The sequence below is a fragment of the Parasteatoda tepidariorum genome, chromosome X1 (genome assembly GCF_043381705.1).
Source record: "Parasteatoda tepidariorum isolate YZ-2023 chromosome X1, CAS_Ptep_4.0, whole genome shotgun sequence".
NCBI classification, from domain to species: Eukaryota; Metazoa; Arthropoda; class Arachnida; order Araneae; family Theridiidae; genus Parasteatoda; species Parasteatoda tepidariorum.
The window spans coordinates 57,796,391-57,821,974 of record NC_092214.1 but is presented as its reverse complement, the minus strand read 5'-3'; the positions used below and the strand labels follow the sequence as shown (position 1 = coordinate 57,821,974).

Genomic DNA, 25,584 nt, shown 5'->3' with positions numbered 1-25,584 from the left:
CTTGACCCGGGTGACCAGATCTTAAAACTAGATTTTAGCTTTTTAAACAACGATTCATCATCTTTAACTTTAATGATACTGCTCTTGATATGCCGACAAACATGGGGGTACTGCAGGGCTCCTCACTGGGTCCGATACTTTGGCTAATTTTAATCAACACTATTTTTAGCATTCCTATTGAACCACATTTTAAACTGCTGGCGTTCGCTGATCATGTTTTTCTTCTTATGAAGAACTCAATACTATACAAAATCAACAAACTAGGCACCGAAATGGTCGAATTACTGACGACATTGGCCGAAAACCACAAATTTTGAATTCGAACCTGACAAAACAAAAACAATTACTTTTCCAAAAAACAAAAAATTTATTAAAATTTATTTATCAAATGCGTAACACTACAACAGCTTACATAAAGAACGAGTGCAATTTGAAATACTTAGGCATAACCCTAGACCCCAGGTTAAGCTGGATCCCACACCTTGAAGACGTTAAGAAGAAAGTAAATACAATCTACCATAAACTTAGTCATTGCTCAAGAGCAACACGGGGCCTAAAACCAACAATATTGCAAACAATCTACTTACAGGCAGTGGAGAAAATTATAATGCATGACTCAGTAGTCTGGTATAAACCAACAGTAAAAATAAATAATCGTCTGTCATCCATACAACGACTATGCTTAATAAATATCACAAAATGCTGCTGTACTGTAAGCACAGAGGCACTACAAATTCTCGCCCGCACCTTACCAATAGATATTAAGATAAGAAAGGATAACTTTGTAAGGACACTTAAATGGCCTAATACAATAGTAGCAGTACCACCCTGGATCCAGACTTTGATAGCCCAACCATAAAATTGTACGACCCGAATACAATACCATACACAAATCCAGTTGAATTCAGGGCAATAGAATGGGGATTCAGCCCACCGACGGGTCTGGGTTATGAAATATACACCGATGGCAGTAAGAGAGAAATACTCAATAATAACACGGGTAACAAAAAAAAAAAAAAAAAAAAANAAAAAAAAAAAAAAAAAAAAAAAAAAAAAAAAAAAGAGTGGGGTGTGGATATGTTGTCAAGTTAAATGGTTCGACTGTCTATAAAAATTGTACTAGACTTAACAACGAGTCAAGTATTTACCCAGCCGAGCTGCAGGCCATTAAACTAGCTATCAATTGGCTAAATGAAAACAACATCTATTTGGCAACAATTTAAACGGATTCTCGCTCCTCGTTGAACTCACTCGAAAACCCCGTGCCCTCAAATAAACAAGTTGAAGAGATCTAGCATAATATAGGTAAAGGACACATGTTAAATTGAATTAGGGCACACATGGGGAATGAGGGCAACAAGGAGGCAGATACTTTAGCTAAAATGGGCACGGAGTTCGATCGGGTGGATATGAACTACCACATTACTAGAGCCGAATTAAGAAAACTTCTCAGAGCAACAGCAAAAAACTTTGGTAACAGAAGTGGGATACGTCGAATAATGGTCGACATACTTACAGCTTTTCCCACAAGTAAGTACTAAAAGACTTATAAGTGATTTCTATCTCAATCAGTTTTACACAGGGCACAGAGTGTTTGGTGGTGTACATCAAGCTAGACTATTTAAAAAGACATCAAGCTGCAAATATTGCGGCAAATGCCAAACCATCAAACATTTACTAACGGAATGCAATAAATTTACAACACTCCGTGGCACCGCTTTTAAAAACCAGGGAGACTTGATGTCATGGTGCAGAACAGAGAGACAAAAGCAAACCATGAGAAATATCATTAACTACTGTGTCGAAACATAATATCCCCAAACGACCTCATGGACCCCTTGTTTACCATCCCATAAGTATTTTAACTCATCAGATTAAATATTGGACTTACACCTCTCTGTTGCTTAGACTATTCTATTCCTATTTTTAACCTTTTTAATGATTTTGGGTACTGATGCTTTTATTTTTGGTGCTTTTGCTTTTTTTATTTATTGGATCCTGAATTGCCCTGGATATTTTGATATTAATTGTTGCTTTGTATACCTATTTTTATATTTGATTAATTTTTAAATTGATTTTGTTGTAATTTGGCTATCAATTATACATTTTCTAATTGCTTTTAACCATCAAACCGTCCTCTTTCGAAGAGTTCTTCTTTTCATGCCTTGGACTTCAGCTGTCTTTCTTGTAACGAAATCATCTATACTCTAATGTCATAGTTATTTTTTATTTATTTATTTTTTGTAGCTGTATTTATTGTATTTTATTGCAGTTGTCACATTGTATTTTATTGCATTGTAACAGTCGAGTGCCCATATCCTTGGGCGGGACGACTAACCAAATTATATATTACTGCTTAGCAAGTTAAGAAAAGGAAAGTAAAATACAGTATACTCTGTATAGCTCAAACTGAAAGGGATTCTATAAAAATCTAGTTTTCAAGATAATAAGTTCAGAACTAAACCTAAATAAGTTAAACTAAACCTAAATAAACCAGACCCCTTATACTGTACATAATTTAAGTAATCACAGGCAACTTTACATGCAGTAGTCTCGATTGTAAGAGTTTTGCACAAATCAGAACTAATGATAAAAAAAACAAAAAAACAGTTCCGTAATTAAAAAATATACAACATGTTAAAGAAATGCAGTGTGTTTGTAAAGTGATGGTGATCTTTTGACTGGTAATCGACCGAAAGGGCATGCCTTTACGGACATACTATATAAGATCTGATGTGCAAAACTATCAATATCATGGGTTCACATCTAAAAAATGAACTAAATTTTGATGAAAGTTATGTATCTTTTTTTTTACAACAATGATGCAACAAATTTAAGTTTCACAATTCTTAAAACATATCAGAGATATTAAATACAATCCAAGGTATTATATACAATACACGATTTTGAATTATTTAAAAAAAAAAGGGTTTTTAGTTTAACATGACTAGAACTTATGTGAATTTTTTTTTGTCTTGACAAATAATTCAGAAGTTTTTTTATTCACATTATTTCAGCATAAAAGAGTGATGCAATGAATGGCATTTATCTTTTTATTTTAATACCTTACACAGATAATTCACAAATAAAAAGCAAAGACAAATTACTTGTTAATTTAATTTGTTATTAATAATTATATTTAGTTTATATCTTTCTGGATAAAGAACAACAGGGTTTAGCTAACCTTTAAAAAATTATTTGACATACATGTTTGCAGTAAACAAGTTGTTGATACCCCAAGAATCACACACAATATTCCAAATAAGACTAGTATTTCAAACTCAATCTTTACTCAGCTTTTAATAAACCTTTATTTATGTGAAACAAATTTACCCTTATTCATTTTTAAAAATTAAAAGAGCTGAATCACCTGAACTCTAAGCAAAGAATATTAATGCAAAACACAATTCTTTGAGAAAACAGAAATCTCACCATTTTGGATAACTTCTCATTAGACTCGAGCTCAACCTCCAGCAATTGCATTTCTCCAGCCTCAATAAGTTGGAAGTCCTCTGTCTTTTCAGTGTCTGGACGTTGAACATGCAGCCTCCATAAGCTGGAAGTCCTCTGTCTTTTCATTGTCTGGACGTTGAACATGCAGCGCTTGGGAAAAACAGTCAGTATCTTGGCGCAACATTGCTACCTCCTCCATAAGCTTACGCATATTTGAGATCATTGCACTATAAGAACCTGATAAAATGAAATAGAATTTTAAATAAAGATTCGACTGAACATTATCAGCTACTGATTTACCTTCTTTAGAAATTTTAGATTATACAAAGATTTTAAAGTATAAATGATGTAGGACATTTTTTTGTTGACAATAAATCATAAAACAGGAATATTATTTTTTGGTGGATGGTGTTCTATTAAAAAAAAAACCTAAAATTTAAGTCAAAGTAAAATGTAAGTCAGTAAAATTTAAAATACCTTCATTTTTTAGCACAACTTGTGCACTGAACACTTATTGAAAGCAAACTACACTCGCCTCTTTCATTGTGAGAGGACTTTCATTAGTCCTCTCAGCAGAGAAAGATGGCATATCAGCCTGACGTTAACTATTTTTGGAGCTGGTGGAGTAGAGGAGAGGATGTAGGAGGCTTGGGGACTGGAGGCAGGGATGATTGCGGGACGCAATTCTTCTTCAGAAAACACTTCTATATTGCATCTTACCAGATATTCTTTCAAAACTGCATCAGCAGCCTTATAGGTTTCTATAAAAATTATAAATTTCGTCAATGCTATGAAACTTTAAACGAAAATTCATAAGTTTGCTATTGAATTACAGTAAATGCCTAATAAAAATCAGCCAAATTTTAATATAATTAATTTAAAAATGAAAAGCATTTATTAATTTTCTTATTTTCAATTTTTTTTTTTAAATGTACTGTTTCAATTACTAAAACTTATATAAGATTTTTCAAAATGAAATGAATTTAAAATGGAAATTTGAAAATGATTTTTCTCAAAGTTATACGGATATAAAAAGTAGTTATTGATCACAGATTTGTCAACAAAAAAAAATTTGTTAATTAATATTACTCTTGAACAATTTTCAAACATACATACATAGTAAATAGAAAGTAAATTTGGTTCAAATATTAAATTTAAAAATCTGCATACACTTTTATTTTGTCTATATAGAATCAATATAACTATTTCATTTGGTTATTACAAACTATATTTTGTTTACCCAAATAAAATTTTTAGTCACTCAGAATAATATCGTATTTAATAGCTATCATTATGTATATTACAAGCATTATCATGTTTTTTAAAACTTTTTGAAAATGATTAAGATATTATCGATATGTATCATCGATAGTCTGTGTACACCAGAATCCTTTCCTATACATTGGCGAATTAGGTTTTATTGCTGCTATGAAAATTAAAAAAGCTGAAAATATCTAGGAAAAGAGCTGATTTCAGTATTTGAATATGGTCAAATAGAAAAGACTTGTTTACTCTTTGTTACCATCATATATTCTACTTACTTTATACCTCTGATTAAAAAAAAAATAGCTTAATTTTTGCGGTTGTGCTAAATTATTTGTTATCTAATTTTTGAAAATAATTGGATAATTCACTTGAAAATTAAAAGAGAAATCTTTCTTATTGTGGCAATATTTTGTATTATTGATTCCATTATCTGAGAGAAAAAATTATTTTAATGCAACTACAACTACTACTGCGAATACTAATTTCAGAATATCAAAGAAAAATACTAATTTATAATACACCACTTTAGTTTCATTACGCATTTATTTGAAATAAACCAACACACACAAAAGTATAAAATTCGAAATCCGAAATATATACGTGCTTATCACGAGATACTTTGGAAAATTTTCATATCACGACAAAAATTGCTGCATTCTCGACAGCTTCTGGACAAGCGCCAGCGAGACAATAGAAAGAAAGAAAAAAAAATCACACAAGGTGACGAACTTGAAGGGTATAACTCGTAGCTAACACATTCTTCCAAGCAAACCTCTTCATATATATTTTTTTAAAAATTTGACAAGTTTACATTTCATTTGGCACTTCAATGTTTGTGATTGGCATAACAGATCACAATACAGATATATCTTTATAGTGCTAACATCTGAGAAAGAATTCAATCCATACATTGATATTAAGATCATTAAATTTTATACAAATAATTAAGATCATTAAATATGCAATACATCTATAAACAAAAGCAGAGAATATCAGTGCTTCATGAATTCCAACTAAAATATTAAAGTATTCAGTTAAGATGTACAGAAAAATCATTAATGAACAAAACTTATTTTGTTTATAACTAAATGAAGATACATTCCCACAAAAAAGGAAAATAATATTCTAATATAAGAAATATTTTATAGACTTTTGCAATTTTAAAATAGGGTTGCAATTGCATTCCCTTAATTCAACTTTGAATTCTGAGTTTAAGCAATTTACTTTTGATCGCAAAACATCGGGAATAATTTATTTAAAATATGTGTTTAAACTATACAATTATTATCATTAATATATATTTAACAATATTCGAAAGCTATTTCTGAAGAAGGAGTAATGATATTTTCAGTTTGGAATTTCTTTTATGACAAAATGTATCGATCTTAAAAACAAGCAATAAAAATAATTGAAAAAACATATTTACCCATTAGTGTTTTCCATTTTTTAAAGATAAAATTCAAAATTGAAAAATTTAGAATTCTTTTATTTAACAAAGCTAATTTAAAACGCTCACTGCTCGCAAGATATAAACAAGAAAAGTAAGGATGTCGATCTATTAGAGTTGAGTAATGTTTAACATTCAACGCTTATTCAAAGATTTATTTGCCAATATGATGTTATCAGTTCAACTTTATATTCAATGCAAATATTGACATATATTATATACAATGCTTCATCAAAATTGCCAATAATAAGTTTACACTAGATACACATTATAGCCTTTAAATGGTGTTTGCAGTGTGTTTATATAGGCTTGTTGAATGAGATAGAACCAATGAGAAGTGAGAACATTAGTGTCGACTAACAAGAAGTGAAACACTGTGTCAACTAACAAGAAGTAAAACACTAAGTTTCAGTTTCTGTATTTTTGCGTTTCAATTTCAGTTCAAGATTCAACAATTTGAATTTAGTTTATTACAAGATCATAGATTCAAATTTTGAAATATCAATTTCAGGTACTTCAAACTTTGAAAACAACCAAGTACTAAAAACTACATCTACTACCCAATCAAACATCAAACTACTAAACAAATATCTGAAACCCATATTTAAATCTGAAATTCAATATTTGATATTTTTTCTCTTTTCCCTTCTAGTTCAAGATTCTAGAATTTGTATTAAGTTTCAGTTACAAGAGCAGAGATTCAACTTTGAAAACTCCAAGTACTAGAGACTATTCAAATTTCTAAAACCTGAAATTTAAATGCATTGCATCATGCCATTGTTCATTTCATTGTATCATCTAGATTTTCATTAGTCAGCACTAGTTATATACATTAGTGAAATTCAATTATTTTTATAATTAATTTCAGATTTAGATTGAGTTTCAAGTTCTGGGTTTCAAACATTTGTTTCATTATAATCAGTACTTGAAGTTTTGAATTCTTTAAACTTGGAGGTTTTCAAAAGTTTGGATTTCTGATCTTGTAACAAAAGCTAAATTTAAATTAAAAAATCTTTCTTTTTCTAATAAAAAATTTAATTTTATATTTAAATAGTTTTCAATTTTGAGTTTAAAATATTTGATTCACTACAATGACAAAAATTTGGAGTTGATAAGACTTGGAGTTAGAAACAATCATCATTTTAAACCATCTGCACTGAAACTCAAAACTTGTAAAACTGGGAGGTTGGGAAAAAGCATAATGAGAAAAAATCAGACTGATTAGACAAAATATTTTCAACAATATGACCCTTATGCAATTGTGCAGATCAGAAAGATGAGATTGCATTGGAAGTAGATATTTGAGGATATGATAATATATCAAACTGATTTTCATTTGCTCAGAAGGGAGAAGAGTATTGATGGGTTGAATTTTTAATTGCTGCTTTGTATTTCTATGTAAAATTTTCTATGAAAAATTAATTATTAAATTTTGGTTTTAGAATAGAATTTAGTTTGAAGTTTTTTTCTTTTTATATGGAATGAATGCAGGGTATCTGCGACATTTTAGATTTTCAAATTCATAACTTTTCATGATTTTCCATGACTAATTCCAAGAATTTTTCATGACTTAACGAAGTTACTATTGTCTCCCACAAAAACGCAACAATAAATTAAAAAAAGCATTATAATAATGTTAATTAAAATGATAGGTATACCCAAAACTGTTATACTCTGCATCTTCATATTTATAGATTTTAAATTTAAAAAACAGAGTAAAGAAAGAGTTGAAACAATAAAATAGCTGAAAAAATACAAAAGCAAATAATTTTTTCCTTTTTTTTTTCTGCCGAATTATATTCTAAAGATATTTTTCTTGTTCATCAGAAAGGAAAGAAATACTCCTGATTTTTCTGTTCTCATTTCGGAATTTAAACAATTAGCCAATGGCTGGTTTGGTTCAACTAGAATTTTAAATTGATAAAATTAAAAAAAAAAAATAAATAAATTTTTAAATGTCAGAAGTTTAAAAGATAATTCGATATAGAAATTATGTTTTTTCTTTCATTTTTTGAAAGAAAACCATAATTTTTAAAAAACATGATAAAATCATTTTATATTCTAATAAAATATGACTGAGTGATGATTTTGTTAGGAATTCAGATATTTGGAACAGGATTAAATTGGGGGGAGGGGGATTCCATTTTAAAAATTAGATTTTTCGGAGACCTGAATCCATGATTTTCCATGAATTTTTCTTAAAAATAGTAAAAATCATTACATTTAATTACAAATTTTGTTCAATACTGAAATTCATGACTTACCATGAATTTCCAGGTGCACAGATACCATGTGAATGTTTTGGTAGGCCTAATTCTAGTAAAAAGAAAACTAATTTATCAAGTTGCAGACATCTTTTAAAACTATAAAGATAAAGTTCTATGCATAAAGACAAAAACTACATTTAACAAACTGTAGACCACTATACGATGAACATAACTAACTAAAAAACAACAAAAACCCACTTCCTCCATAAAGTGACAGAGAAGAGAAAACACTGTCGATCTATTTGTTTACACTATGAATTATTTTCCAACATTTGCCGCCTTTCCCTTACTGTACCTATATATATATATATATACAAANTATATATATATGTCATACACATAATTATAACTTAGTATTTTTTAAGAATTAAAAAAAAAACTTAATTTGATCTTGAGTAAATCAGTCCTTAAATAAATTTTTTACAAAATTATCTTATATTTTCTTTAATCATTGGTTTCAAGAAAAAATCTTTTGTACTGTTTCAAAGCTGTAACATTTCAAAGAGTTCAACAATTCAAGAGACAATTCAAAGAATTTGTCATTAACATATTGTCTCACAAAATGGTAACATACCTCAATGTATTAGCTTTGAGAGTTCTGAACTTCTGATTAGGAAAATCAATAGCAGCACTGTTATCATAAAACAATTCACAGTGTGATAAGTCCAATTTGAGTTTTTTTATCAGTTGGCACATATTTTAACCACATTAACTTTTTGGCTGACTTGGATAGAGATATAATCAGTCTCCATGGCAAAAAATCGAAAAACTTCTGATTAAAGGCTTTCTACACAATAGGATGTTTCCACAGATGCATGTTTTCTTAACTTCTTCCAAATATCAGGATATCATCTTCTGTGAACAGTCCTTTGCATAAATACAATTTTATAAGCTTTATTTCGTGAAATACACTAGTTACTTCAGTGCACCACTCACATCCTATTTGATATAATCCATATTGCCTTTTTAATTCACACACATCTGATGAATCTTCTACAAAACCTCCAGGTAGAGCCATATAAATTTCTTCTGTCAAGTCTACACACAAATATGCAATTTTCACGTCAACTTGACAATGAACCCAGTTCATTAAGCCTACAAAAATAGCAAAAAATGGTCTTATGAGAGAAAAATTTACCACAGGACTCTACACTTTATAATAGCCAACACCATGTTGTTGCTTAAATCCCTGCGTGACAAGTCTTGCTTTATGCCTCACAATTTTATTTGATTTGTTTTTAGATAGTATACCCATCTACTACCTAGCACTTTATAACTTCTCTACTAATGATCACATTTCTCTTTTCTTCATCATTTCAATTTCTTCTTCCACAGTATTTTTCTTTTCTTCATAGTTTCTTGCCTCAGCTTCTTCTTAGTTGCTTTTTGGAATACAGTACTCAATTTAATTTGCTTCTTCACCTTCTTGTACTATGCTTGATTTTGATTTGATTTGTCCATTTACGTCGCACTAGAGCTGCACAATGGGCTATTGGCGACTGTCTGGGAAACATCCCTGAGGATGATCCGAAGACATGCCATTACAATTTTGATCCTCTGCAGAGGGGATGGCACCACCGCTTCGGTAAACCGACGACCTGCACGCGAAGTCGAGCACTTTACGGTAGAACAGTTTAACGAGGACCACTTGTACTATGCCAATTTAATTCCTGATTGAAATTAAGAAGTAAGAACGAATACCCAGGTATTCATTCCTACCACTAAAATAAGAAATATATTTTTCAAACTTTATTCCATGACTGTCACCATATTTCTCAATGTCATATGATGACCTAAATCAGTTTTTAGACCCTTCTATGAAAGAATAAATATCATTTCTAGATTCCTCTGATTGCTTAGTTGCTTTTCCTAACAATTTTAAATCTTATACCTTCTTGATGCTTTCATGACTACAAATTGAGTCGAATTCTGGCCTATGAATAATATCTTCACCATCTGAATCTTCTCTTTCATCCTATTTTGCTCTTCTTGATGGTTTTCTACTTGGGTTCAGAAAGACATTGGTTGCACAGTCATTTTCATAGAATTTAACATTTTTCGTTTCTATAAATTTACTATCTTCAGAAAAATAGATACGATAACTCTCGAGTGAAAAAGTAAAACATAGCATTATACCTTCTTTGGCAAGCATTTGAAATTTATTTCTTTTTTGTTTAAATGCTCCAACATAAGTCTTATATCCAAATATTTTAAAATTTATAACTGGCGGTTCTTTCCCATATAGCATTTCATACAGAGTTTTTTTTTCTTTTCTTGAAATTCTGTACCATGTATGAACAAAACATACCACCATACTTCTTTCGTGTTACTATCTTTTAACATAGATTTAATGGCATCCAGAGCAGTTTTATTAAATCTTTCACAGACATAGTTTCCTTTTGGTCTATAATTGGTTTGCTAAGCACAAACTTCTGGCTCTTCTAAACATTGTTCAAATTGATTATTGTAGAACTCACCATCATTGTCCCTCTTAATGCATTTTAAATTTTCCCATCCTTGCATGATGATTCTTGAATTTCCTGGATGCTTCATTTTCATTCCTCATAAGGTATAAAACTACTACACGACTGTAAACATCTATAATTACCAAAAAATACCTATTTCCTTCTTTTAAAGATTTCAACATTGGACCATGGGTACCCATATATACTACTTCTAGTGGCTGAGAAGTACCACTTGGAACTGATTTAAGATGATGTCCTATTGGATGTGGCAATGGGGCAAGTCTCACAATTTTATATAAGGTAATCCTATAAGTTAGGTATCAGGTTTTTTCTACATTAGATATTAGGTTTTTGCAAATGATTGGGTTGTAGACATTTGTTAAAGTTACATTTCTTATTTCATCCAGTTTTACTGAAAATTTAACAACAGCCTTTTTTCCTAGTACCTAAGAAGAAGAATCCCCAACAAAGAAATCGATGTTTACATTATTAGTTTCTTCATAACTTGATATTAAAATTTTGTTTTTACAGAAATGTGCAGTTGCAACTGAATTCAAAAACCAAATTCTATCATTGTTCCTAATCATAGTTTCACCAACCTCCACAGAGTGCAATATATAAGTCAATTAACACACAGAATTTCAATGATAGACTGATCATTGAATTTTTTTTCCTGTTAATTCCACTTTGACTTTAAATTTCTGCAATTTGCAACTAAATAACTTCATACCAGTGATATAGTGACAGTGACGACATGGATCAAGGACTTTTCTGTCATTTTCTGCCATTACTTAAGATTTTTTTCAGTCTCCATATTTTTCTACAACATCGTTAATTGTAGAAGAAATATTAAAAGCACTAACCTCTGAACTAAAATCAGCATTCACTTGTGTAAGTCTGCTTTCTTCACTTATCAGTTCTTTAGCAATTTTATCAATAATTAAATCTTTATCTTTCCAATAATAAATTAACTGAACTATACCTGAAAATTCAGGTGGTAGATGCCTTATTGATTGGAAGCCTTGAAACAATTGATTCACTTTACTAAGCTTTTTCACTTCTGTTTGAAGTATAGCAATAAAAATATCTATATTATCATTTGCCTGATATTTTATACTAAAAAACTCATCGAGTATTTGAATAAGCCAAGCTCTTGCTTTTGCTCAAATTGTTGAACGAATCTCTGTCTCACGCTTTCTTCCCATCTAAACATTTGTGAATAGGTGGTCTCTGGCTTAATTACATAATACAATTAGAAAAATAATTTATCTCTTCTTAATATAAATTCTCGTTTTTAAATACAAGGTATTTGCTACATTTTAGATTTTCAAATTCATGACTTTCCATGACTAATTTTAAGAATTTTTCATGACTTCACGAAGTTACTATTTTCTTGAACAAAAACACAACAATAAATTTATAAAAGCATTATAATGACATTAATTGAAATGATAGGTATAAACAAAACTATTACACTCTGCATCTTCATGTTTATAGATTTTAAATTTAAAAAAATAGTGTAAAGAAAGAGCTGAAGCAATAAAATAGCTGAAAAAAATACAAAGCAAATAATTAGTTACTTTTCTGCAGAATACTTTCTAAAGATACTTTTTTTGTTCATCCGAAAGAAAAGAAATACTCCTGATTTTTCTGTTCTTATTTCTGAATTTAAAAAAATTTGACAATGACTGGCTTGCTTCAGCTAGAATTTTAAATTGATAAAAAAAAAAAATAATTATAATAATTCTGAAATCACAGAAGTACACCAAAAAATTGGAGGGGGTAATTCCATTTCAAAAATAAAATTTTTTGGCGACCTAAATCCATGACTTTCCACGATTTTTTTTAAAAAAATAGTTAAAATCATGACATATTCGGTTCAATACCAAAATTCACGACTTCCATGATTTTTCATGACTTTCCAGGTGTGCGGACACCCTATAAATATTGGTAGCTAAAACTAACTCGTTTTTTCCTTCCATAAATTTTCAACAGTCTTTATTCGATACAAAAATTTTAATGTCTATCTTCCACCTATCCCAATTTTGATGACTTAATAAGTTAAAGCCTTCAGGCAGCAGTAACATTTTCTCTTCCAGTTCTTCAAATTATCAATACACATAGCTCACTGCCCCCATCTAAAATGTCCTTGGCCCCTAACCAGTCTTGAAAAAGAAAACTAACTTATTAAGCTGCAGACATCTTTTAAACTGCAAAGAAAGAGCATTCAATTCAAAGACATACTGTACAACTATTTTAAGGGCTAAATTTATTGAAAATAAAATAAACTCTAAACACAAAAATTAACTTAAAAAACTAATAACTCTACAAAGAACAGATTTAACTGAAAAACCCTCTTCCTCTAAGCTGTGATAAATCTTCCTCCAGGATGTGACACAGCAGAAGAGAAAACAATACTTTCTATGTTTACACTTTGGACTTCCATACTAACTAGGTTTTGTAAAGTAATTTTGAGTCAAAAGTGTATTTTAAGTTTGAATTTTTGCGGTTTTTTTAATTGTGTTATTATTACAGTATAGAACCATTTATCCGGTATCCAGTTAACCGGGAAATCAGAAAACTGGGGAAATTTTGTTCAGTTTTCCCGCCATTTTAAACCGGAACGATTATGAAAAAAAGCACCAATTGGACTCATCCTTGAAGTTGATTAGAGGAAAATGTGAGGAAGGGGTCAATTCCCCTTCCCGTTTACCCAGAGAAACGTCATTACTTCCGTGACTTTGAAGATCTTTAGATCCAGAGGAGGCAGGGAAGGGACAAATATTTTATTTTCTCCTTTAGGTTGTCAATCAAACTCGAAGGAGTGGCATGTTGATTTTGTTTTCCCTTTGATTTACGAGGGGGTGGGGAAAATGCGTTGCACATGCATATCAATGAACAGAAGATGAAAGAGAAAAAGATATTTATCTATTTGACATCGATTACTAAAAATAAAATATTTTTCTTTTGAAAAAATTCTGATTCTTTGGAAGTGTGGTATCATTTGCAAGTTTTTCTTGATGAGGAATCACATCTGGTTTCGTTAAAAATCGAGTTTTTATAAAAAAAATAAAAGGGGAATTGTTTATTAATTTAAACAAGCAATTATTTTATGAAGCAGATTGCAGTTTTGTTTTTCTGATTCCACTACGTTTGATCTTTTTCTTCTTTTCCCGATAAATTTCGTACTCAATAAATTAATTCTTTTTATTCATAAATTTTGTCATTAGTTTTTTTTATTTATTTTTTATTTTAATTTCGTTGATCTTGTCTTGTTCCGGGTTCTAATATTTATGTTAGTGCCTTTTTTAACTATTGTTTCGGTTAGATAATTTTCAAGTGCTGTTTTTATTTAGATTAATAAGTTTTCCTTTTATTTTATATTATTTTATTATCTAATTGCTTTAATAATTTCAGAAAAGGTTAATTAAGTTAAAAGTATTACAATAAAATTATGTAGCAATGCATGAAATTTTTAAAAAAAATTAATATCAAGCTCTAAAAATGAAGGGTAAGCATGAAAAGCAGATGTAAGACATTTAAGCAAGATTATTTGAAAAAAAAAATTTTTTTTTAAAATCTAAATTTTCACTATTGATGAAGTGGCACGTTTAGCCTTTTTCAAAACATCAGCACTAAACTTATTATCAAAACAATTTGTTTGTTTGTAACACTTCATTGTAAGAATATTTCTGAGAGTTTTTGTAGACATAGATGACCGAAACTGTGTTTTATTTTTCTTCACAACACTAAATATTCTTTCGCACTCCACATTGCTATGGGGTACGCAAGTGATTCCCAACAACACTCTCGATATTCGATCAAATTTAAGTTGTCCGCTGTAGTCAGTAACAGTACTCAGGCCATTTAATTGCATATCTATGGTGCTGCCTTTAAAGTTGGAGGAATCTTCAATCTGCAATGCAGTGAACTGTTTTTAGAGGCAGTCCCATGCATCTTCTTTGGTTTTTCCTTCTTTAATCATCAAAAGACCAGGAAACTTTTTAACAAAATATGCTACTTTTTCAAATGATGAGATTTCGATATTTTTTAAGTCTGCAACTTGAGCATTCATCAAGATATCGTTATTAATGGGAAATTTTTTATGATATAATCACACGAGGTAGCATAATAATTCCTTACTGACAAATAAAATTTTTTTTTTCTTTTTCATTCAACTTTTTAACTAGTTCTATCGTTTTGAATCCAACAATTGATTAGCTTCAATATGATATTGGATTTCTAATAGGGCGTGCCCTTTAATAACAGCAGGTTCAATGAATTTCAGAAATATTTCTTTTTTGAAAAATTTGAATTTCTTTGAGAAATTTGTTAACATATTATTCAAAACATGCATCAATGGGGAAGATGACTGTAATATAGTACTGAGCTTTTCAAAATCCGTTATTACACTTAACAAAAATAAGCAATAAGCTTTGTTTAAATCTGAAGATAAAAAATGAAAAAAAATTTCTTCTCTGCTGACAGAAGTTTTGGGAGTAAACTCGTTCATTTTCAGATTTTTAGAGGTTCCTTCATTTGTTTTGAGCTTCTTATTAGAAGTGCCTTCCTCTTTTTCTGAATGCCTTTTTTGGCTTTCTATCTTTAGCACCTTTTCACTCATTTTTGGGATTTTAAATAAAGTCAAAGATGAAGATGTTAAAGTCTTTGATTTCACTTTATCATGAAAATATGCCAATAATGCATCCCATTGATCGATTACTCTGGACAGAATCTCCCCAAGGACAACCATCGAGAGCAGACGTGCTTCAATATCTTCCTCACTTCTTCACTGTGAAGATTTTGAAATAACTTCAATTTCTCCTGCCTCTTACAACTTTTTTCTAGATAGTAAAATATATCCACTAAAGTTTGGTCAACATCAATGGGCAATGTTGCAGCTGCTTTTTCTGTAGCCAAATTTATTAAATGGCACAATCATCCCATTATAACTAAATTTTCGTGCTTTTCTTTGAGAAAAGAAATCACACCATTCTTTTTTCCTAACATTACTGCAGCATTATCTGACCCAAATGTTATGCAGTTTGTCAGAGGTATCTTCAAATGCTCCAGTTCATCCAAAATAAGGTTGGATATGTTTTTCCCAGTCGAATCAAGACTTAGTTCCACTAAGGACAAAATCCTGGATTGAATTTCTGATGATTCACCAACGTTGTAAGTCACAACAATGGGATAAAGCTTAGAATCCATATTGCCATTGCTTCCATCTATTGCTAGAGAAAAGACAGACTTCTGAAGACTGCAAACAACTTCTTCTTTGAAACTTTTAGACAGCTCACTTACAATAGCAGTAGTTTTTGTTCGCCCGCATGAATATTTTTTTGCTACTTCGGAAACATTCTGACTTCGGAAACATTTTTTTATACAATGCTCCGGCATGATCGGCAGCTGTCAGTGGTATATTATGCTCAATGAGAAAGTTGGTGAACAGAAACTCTGCTCTAATTGCATCATCATCAGCACTTGCTTTTTCGAAAAAATTACTTATTGTGGAATTTCCAGATGCACATTTAGCGTTTTTAATATGCTTTTTGGATTTTAAGTGATCATTAATATAATTTTTCTGCCGTGACAAATCATAAAGTTGCAGCTGCAAACGCTACAAAATGCGTATTTATCCCGATCTCGAGATCGCAAAATTCCAGGAAGATCACTACAGTATGATTCCTTAAATGATTGTAGATAATGTTTGCTCATTTTCGTAAAAAAGAAAACACCAGGCAAGCATAACAATACCCCTTGCTACTAACGAAAGTAAACAGCGACACAACTGACGGTTCCTGTAACCGGCGCCAATGCGCAGAGCTCTCCGTCTTCCTTCCCCTTCCCTCCCCTATATTCAACGGACTCCTCTGAAGAGGCGAGCGCTTCTTCATAAACTGACGTCACAGTAACACCCTTAGCGGAGTTGGCGAATTCTTCGAAGAACAGGTTGTTTCTTCTTACTACGGTAACCTGCAACACAATTTCGGCGCACATTTTAGAGCATCGCTCCGCAAAAGGCTCGAAAGCTCTAAATTTGGCGAGTTTTTATTATTTTTCCAAAAACTCGGGACAAATCCGGAAGATTATGCTCTTACCCGGAAAAATGGAAAAAGGAGGAAAATCCGTAAAACTTCCGGAAAATCCGGAAGAGTTGGCAGGTATGAAATATGGCTTAAAGAATGTTTACGGTGAAACAGGAAAACCCAATAGAGCTTTCCTTTTTTAATTAATGATGTGCCAGGAAGGTGAAGTTGTTAAGCTAATAAAAAGCAATAAACTTAATGTTATTACGTTAAGTTTTGTAGGGGTTTTTTTGTTGCAATTTTGCTGTTATGATCATGATGTCTTCAATTGGGACATTTTGAAAGATGTGGATTTAAGAAGAAAATTAAATGCTTTTTAGCTTCCAGGTGAATTTTTATATTTTGGGGAATTTCACGTTTTTTTAATTTTATGCAGAATAGTAACAACAGAGTTGCCAGGGGGTAATGATTCGATATAGATCTACAGTATTTTTTTATTTTTAGAATATGGAAAAAAGTGTCTGCTGCGTAAAATTTACCAAAAAATGAACACAGATGCATTAAAAAACTACTGTCTGTGGCCCATGGTTTGATATAGATCTGCAGTAGTTAATCTTCATGAACTGTAATTGATGTCAAATAATGTTTGGTTTTACAGCTAAAATTTTATCTTATAGGTGCAAATAATGAACAAGTTAGTTTAATTTTACAGGTAAAATTTAATTTTGCAATTCTTGATTCTGCTATGGCATAGTACAAAATTAGTGCCAATGAAATTACACCAAACGTAGAAGATTAAAAGGAAATTGCCGAAAAATGGGTACACATGCACAATAAATCAATTCTCAAATAGTTTAACATACATCATTTTGAATAAATATAGGTACAAATGTATCTACGAATCTAACAGATTACAATAATTCACACGCATCAAGTAATCAAGTCAAGTAACAATTATTCTCTGAATACAATGCAAGTAAAACTGGTAACTAATAAACATATTAAAAAACATTATTACTGTACAAAAACATAATTTTTTTGTTAAAATTCCATACAGTAAAATTGTAATAAAATAAAAAAATTGTGATTTTTTTCCTTACTAAATCTTGCATACCTTAATAAAGCAATATAATTTAATACCAATCCCAAGTGCATAAAAGTGAAGTTATCATACTGTACATTATTTTGCTGTTACACATAAGGTAAAATATAATAACATATATTTTCAGCATTCAAACAAAATGAAGTTGAATTTAACAAAAAATTTATATTTTTTTTCTGAAACTTACATGCCTAGCAATATAACATAGTAAATGCTTTACTGACATGCATCTGTAAATAATTTATGTTAATCATTTATATATGTTCAATCGAATAAAATTCATTAAATAAAAAACTATGTGTAGGATTAAATTTAGCAAGTTTTGAACAACCTTCGAAAATGGAAACAAATAAGCATATAGTGAAAGAGGTTATGGAATCCAAAGATTTGATATTAACTACCTTAAGCATAGAACTTAATGACTTTTGTAAGAGTTAAGGAAAAAATAATTCATCAATCACTAAGCTGAGTTAAATTTTTTTAATTTCTATAAAAATTATAAACATACTTAAACAGCTAACAACACATAAAACCATAGGATGCCAATTTTAGTTATTAACAGGTATTAATTAAAATACTAATATCATGTCTATGATCACATTAGTATTTAATGAATACCAATATTTTCATATCTTATCAAAATTCTCTATAAACCAAGATTTCTTTTTATTTGAAAGTTGATATTTTATGTGTATTATTTGTATAGCTAACTCATCTATTTAATTTACTCATGCAAGAGATTATTTTAATTAAGTTTCTGAAAGTATAAAACGTTATTATTCATATCAAGCATTTAAACAAAATTATTTTTCTAAATTAGGAACTTCTAAATTAGAAGACAAACAATCTTTCATTTCAACAGTGATTCATGGTGTGAGCTTAAACAATAATAGTTCAGTAATCAGGGAGGTAACATAAAAAAAAACTACAGATGCTGTTAAATACATTTCTAGTAAAAAAAAAAAAATTCATAACTGTTGGTGAGAGTGAAGGACTTAAGATGATAGGTGACTAATATCCACATCATAAAAAAAGCCTTTCAATTCACGAATTTTTAAATTAACTTGCGGAACAGATCATTTTGATTTTCAGTTTCTGAAAGTATAAAACTTTATTATTCATATCAAGCATTTAAACAAAATTATTTTTCTAAATTAAGAACTTCCAATTTTCTTAATTCAAATAAATAACCATGACTATTACACAGGGCTCGAAAAAACTCAAAAATTTTACCCGTCCCCGAGGACGGCTTGACCAACAATGTACCCGTCCTCCTTTGAAACTAACCCGCCGCTTCTAAATAAATAAAAATATAATTATCTCTTATTTATTACAAACATTTATATAAATTGTGCAATTAATTAGTAGTTACTATGATTACAAATACTAGGATTGCATTATACAGTAATAAAAGTAATACTAGGTTGCCAATAGGAACCTAGTATTTCTTTTGTAAATTAATTTATTTCTTTTAATGAAATAATTTCTTTCTTTTATGAAATAATTTAAATGACAAATGTCAAGTTATCTGGAATGTCAATTTATCTGAGGGTACAGCGATTTTTAAATGAATCAAATATGACGTTTGCCAGTTCCACAATCAAGCTAATGATTTACAGAAGTTTCTGCACAAAAATCTGAAAGGGGTTTTCTATTTAGGTAGATGCTCATAATTGCGCTTAACGCTTCTTGTTTAAGACCAGTGCGTAATGTTTTTTTTTGTAAGTTCATTGCTGAAAAGTCCCTTTCAACCGCTGCAGTACGGAAGACAGAGAAAACATCAATTCCATCATGCACAGTATGTTACAGTATTTCTAGATTAGAGGGTCATTTTAGAAGTGAGGCGCTAGACTCTTGTAAGATAACAAAAATTGAAAATGTATCCCCAACATTAACGGGAAAATGGCCGTCCGCGGAGAATTTTTGACCGTCGAGGACGAGCGGAAGGGTGGTTTTTCGAGCCCTGCTATTACATATTTACTGGGTTTGATCCTCGGGCCGGGCAAGGTTGACTCATCCTTTCAGTGGGTCAATAAATAAGTACCAGGCATGCTTGGGAACTAAACACTGGGGGTTCCGTGATTAGCTGACTACCTTACCAGAACATCTGCTCCTGCACCCAAGAGCCTAAGGTCAAGAAAACTCAAACGGGCACAGTAGGCCTTAGCCCTCTATGGGCTGTCAAGCAACTGAGTTTAGTTTTTTATTACATATTTATATGTCATTTATTTAATCTTAATGTATCCTGAACTTATAATTAAATAGCTTTTTATAATTTTTATGTCATTTCTGAATAAGTGGCATTTCTATTTAAGGGACAAAAAGCTTGGCTTGATTAGAGTCCCCTACAGGGAGATACTATTATTTATTTATTCATTGTACCTGAATACAACTAAAATTTGACGAGCACAAAGTAACTCTTGCTTGAGATTACTTTGTGCATGATGTTTTAACAAAATAAAGGTAATTAATTCCAACTGGAATGGTTATTGAAGGAAAATAGAAGCTCTTTTAGGGAGTTAAAGTACTGCTATAGCTATCATTGTACATAAGAAAAATCTGCTTTATAATTAGTATAACAAAATAAAAACTTGGAACAATAAAAAATTTTATATACCATTGTAGAGAATAGAAAATGAGTTAAAAGTTAACTAAGCAAATAGTTCTGAAAGAAAGTAAAAAACCAAGTTAAAATAAGTTTTTAAATAAATGCATTTTGAAGCTCTATATTTCATTCTATAGTTTTGGCTACACCTTGAAATCAATTTCACACACAAGGGTATTAAAATTATCAAATATAGTAATAACAAATAATAGTTTTTTATTTCTTATATATTTCAAAATTAATTTATTTATTACAATTTATCCATTTTACTGTTTTTATTTTTTATACTTCACAAATTCTATCAAAAATTTTATCTATTAGCTACAATTTTACATTATCAAAATTTTTTAAATCAATTTTATGATCTAGATATTGCATCAAAAGTTTTCAAATACAGCAAAATAAATATAGTTAGTATAAATATGCTGTTTGCAGGGAAAGAGATTACCATTTCATATTGCAATACCTCCAGAATTAGTAAAATTGAAACTCATCTGCATAAAATTTAAAAATTTGAAGAGAACACCATAAAAAATAACTGCTGTACTTAATGTTGAACTATGTGTAATTGTATACTAAAGTTTTTACTTTCCATTAAATTAATAAAACACTTACTCTTTCCTTTTTTTCTTCATTTAATTTAGGATTCCAGTATTTTTGTTTTTCCGAAGACACTTTTGAATGTTTAGAAGCATAGATAGTAAATTTGATGCTCCTTTACACAGAAGGCCATTACACTGCAATACAAAACATTTTTTTAAGTTTTCGGGTTTATATTTGAACAAGTTTGTGTTTAACTTTTCTGAGCTAAGATAAAACAAGTCTCTTCGAGCAATGCTCAAAAGATTGCCCGAATAGACTTGAAATAATTGATAATATTAGCAAAGTTTTATGAGGTCATTTCCTATTTAGCAGCTAAATAGAAGAGGAGAAATATGTTATAGAATGTAAATTAGCCATTTAATTATTTAAAATGTTTCAGTAACAAAATGCTTTCTAGTTTACAAATCGAACCCTTTCCTTTCATCAAATGACAAATTGAATTTATTTAAAAAAGCCCTAAAAGACTATTTTTTTATAAAGGAATCATCAGACTTTTAATATTTACATTTTTTGAAATTTATCTGCATGAGGGAATCAGATTTAGTGCTGACAGCAAGAGTTATTTATTTTCATAGTACAAGCTTATCAGATCTACAGAATAAAAAATAAGTACTACTTTTTAATAAGACAATGCAAAAAGATTTTTAAAAAAAAGTGTTTTTTGATATTCCATAAAATTACTGCTCAGTGTAGCTGTCAAAATGTAATGCTTTCCATAAAAATATTTCAATTTTTAGCAAAATTATTTTAATTTTTCACAAAAATACTTCAATTCTTTCCAAAATTTATACTTTTTATAAAAGATGATACTTCAATCCACCCTTGAATGTTTGAACTTATAATGATGTAAAGTAGATTCTTCTAATTTAATTTTACAATGTTAATTTATTAACATTTAAATTTGTTTAGCAAATTTTATTTTTGGATACTAATGTAAAATCCTGTTGTTAAAAAATATTAGCCTAAATTCTAAAAATGTTGTATTTTCAAACTTCGATATCTCAGGAATTATTGTAAGAAATTTTATATTTTGCCATTTAAAATTTCATTTTTCAAAATGAAGTAAAAAATTGTACACTTTACAATTAAATTTTTTTTTACTATTATTAAATAAAACAATCAAAATAATATATATTTAATAAAGGTTATTGTTTGCATTGAATTATCCTTGGAGAAATGAATTTTATAATTTTGTGCAAAAATGTCTCTGTCCAAATTCTTGTAAGTTATTTTGATATGAAAAAAGAATGTATTTATTTTTTGCTGAACGCACACTTTGGATTAATTAAAAGTTGTAGAATTTATTAAGAAGCTCTTAAGCTAATGCATTTAATTTATAACAATTATATCAAAATATTATATCATAACATTTCATTATATTATATCATATATTAGTTAAATTACATATGTATTTGTGCATACATGGCTCAAAATGATTTTAACCTGCTGATTTTTACAGCCTTGTCAATAGAGCCCAAAAAAGACCATGTGTTAGAAGAAGCTGAATATCACTTTATAACCACTGTTGAACAGCAGACTCATTTATTGGATTTACGAATATTAATGATTAACTCTGCATTCTTGTAAATTTGAACCCAATTCTGAAGACACTCCTGGACCAAGAATGGGACAAATTTGCATTCTAGGGAGACTTTCACTGAAACTAACCTGCATGCACATTATATGGAGAGGAAAACCACTGTCTGCCTAACGACAAAAGGGCTAGTATATATGTGTTACAACTTTTTTTTTCTTTTTTCTAATGCCCGCCTGTGTTAACATTTGTCAATTCAGGCATCTACAGGGCGACATGTTGACCTCTCTTACAGGGGCAACATATTAGGTGGGCCAACATCGCTCCCACAGTACGGACAGATAGTACAGAAAAGGAAAGAACATCCATGCCTTGCCTGGGATTCGAACCCAGTACCTTTCTGATGCAAAGACAGTTCCCTGCCCCCTAAGCAGGCCGGTCGGCTGTGTTACAACTCATTGCAACATATTTTAAAAGCCTCTATTTTTTCACATAAGAACTGAACTTTTAGCTATGTATGTAGATTAAGGCTGCATGTAGACAGAAGAGTACCCACCCATTCAGAAGATAGACACTGCTTAAGTATTGTTCCGAATGCCCACATCAGCAAGAGGTCAAGGATCAGCAGTTGATAAACTGCTTTAGCAGAAATTTCCCTTTCATTCTTAGTGTGGCAACACAAAAAAAAACAAGTTTGAAGAAGGTGGTTGTTTTTTACAATTGGAGAGAGAGTTCCTCATAGTAAGGGGGCGTTTGCTCCCATGCTGATCGTTCCGGACATACTGAATGTTAGAATGGATGGTGTAGTATTTTAGAATTTGCGAAAAAACAAGGATCGTTTTCGATCCATTTACAATTTTATTTCCTACTTCTTTTTACAGAAGTTAGTTTCAGCTGTCTTCCACAATGCATTTAAATTTAGCTCTATTTAATTTTTTTAAAGGATTTGTTCCTAGCGATATACGTAATTTGAGCAGCTCAATAAATGCTGTAATACATTTTTACATATTTTAGTCTCCTTTTAAATTGTCTTAATTAAGTTATTGTTCTCAACCATGTCACTTTATTTAAGAATAATTTTTATTCTAGAGAATTCTATATTCGCTTTGCACTGGCCTTTGCGAGTTAAGCTTTAGTATTCTTGTATGCACATGTGTATAATTTTATTAATAATGTCTTGAGTTTTCAGTAAACAGCTTGTAAAGTAATAACAGCTCGTCGTCCAAATATGTAGTAATTAAATTTTTTACCACCACATGTAGTAGTGTATTAGTTAGTTAGAGATCTAATGTTAAGGTACCATGTGGTACAGCACAGATTATTATGTTTACTATATTAAATATATCCACAAGAATTATTAATATGTAGGAGAAAGTGGGATAATATTGGGTAGCTAAGATTTGAAGGCCAGAAGAAGATAAATTGTTCTACCTAGAAACTGTTAGATTTAATCAAAATATTCATTGTTTATATGTATACAATATACCATTCCTAAAAAGTAATTGATGTACATTTTAATAAATGAATTTTTCCTAAAATAATAAGTGAAATCATCCAGGCTCATCCAAGTAGTGGGTAAAATTGGGTACACATGTTAACTATATAGAAAATTTAGGAATACTAAAATTTCAGTGAAGAAGTAGCAGACTTTTCTACTTTAAAAGACAATTTAAGAAAATTATGCATGCAATTTAAACTTGACGAGGTGAGAGAGGGAAAAAACTGCCATGAGGCCTATGACTGTTAAGGGCTTAACCCAAATAAATTTCTTTAAAAAAATAATAATGCTTATTAGTTTCTTTTTTGTTGATATAATTACAGAGAATTTTTTTCATATCTACATAAAAGCTAAGATTTTATATAAAAGGTCTTGAAAAATTCCACAAAATATGAAAAATAAAGCTTTTTGTGCTTTGAGCAAAATGCCTGCAATGAATTTTGTCCTGGGGCCCGTAAAACCTTTGTTCAGCTCGGAATGCAGTTTTTGTCTTCTTCCACTGCACTGCAGCTTTTATGGGCCCAGCTGAGAGACACATCAAGATGGGGAGGGGGCTTACCGAACATGGTAGTTTCCTGTTTTACCACACGGGCAGAGGTTATCAAAATAAAACAGAAAAATGCTATATATCAGGCTAAATCCTTATTGTCTGTTAGAGTGTGCTTCTTTAGTAAACGTAAAATAAGCTGGACTAAAAATAATTTTTGTAACTGTAAAAAAAAAGAACATTAGAGAGTTGACCTAGAAAAGCAAATTTATCTACATAGATGCCGTGAATTAATCAGCACCACCAGACCAATATGTTAGATCCTTTTTCTTGACTAGTAAAGTATATTTAAGAATATATACTTGCTAAAAATAGAATTAATTTCTACAGAATAAAGGTACTTCATCGCAACTTAATGCCTGGTCTTCCCACACCTTACTTTATATTTGCACAGGAAACTATGTTTCAACTGTCTAAATAGACATTTGTAAACAAAAACAAAATGAGCGAAGTCATGAAATTTTTCGCCACTTATGAGGAAGATACTTTATAAATTGCCAAAGTTTCGAAAGTTTTTTAAGATATTTATTTGAAACTATTTTTGTACATATTATCTATGTCTAGTTTAAAAAGTTAAAATAAAATAAGTATTAAGCAATTTAATAATACCGATGATATTTGTTAGTTAATTTCAAATACTTTCCAGGCGTAATGATTTCTAATTTTCCTGTTTACCATTGAAGCTTTATAAATTATATGATTTTTCATTTTTAACATCAAATAAATCATAATATTAAATGTTTTAAATGTTAGTTCAAATTACTACTG

General features: G+C 30.1%; 1 long non-coding RNA gene across 1 annotated transcript in view; it reads right to left on the bottom strand.

Annotated features, from left to right (window-relative positions):
- LOC107457481 (uncharacterized) overlaps window positions 1–25,584 on the bottom strand; it is a 40,690-nt gene that overhangs the window by 3,505 nt on the left and 11,601 nt on the right. Inside the window, exons 4-6 of the long non-coding RNA XR_001585835.4 lie at window positions 21,250–21,371; window positions 3,931–4,214; window positions 3,433–3,690 (exon numbers count right to left, since the gene is read on the bottom strand). This is a non-coding gene — a long non-coding RNA (uncharacterized lncRNA). The remainder of the gene's footprint in view (window positions 1–3,432; window positions 3,691–3,930; window positions 4,215–21,249; window positions 21,372–25,584) is intronic.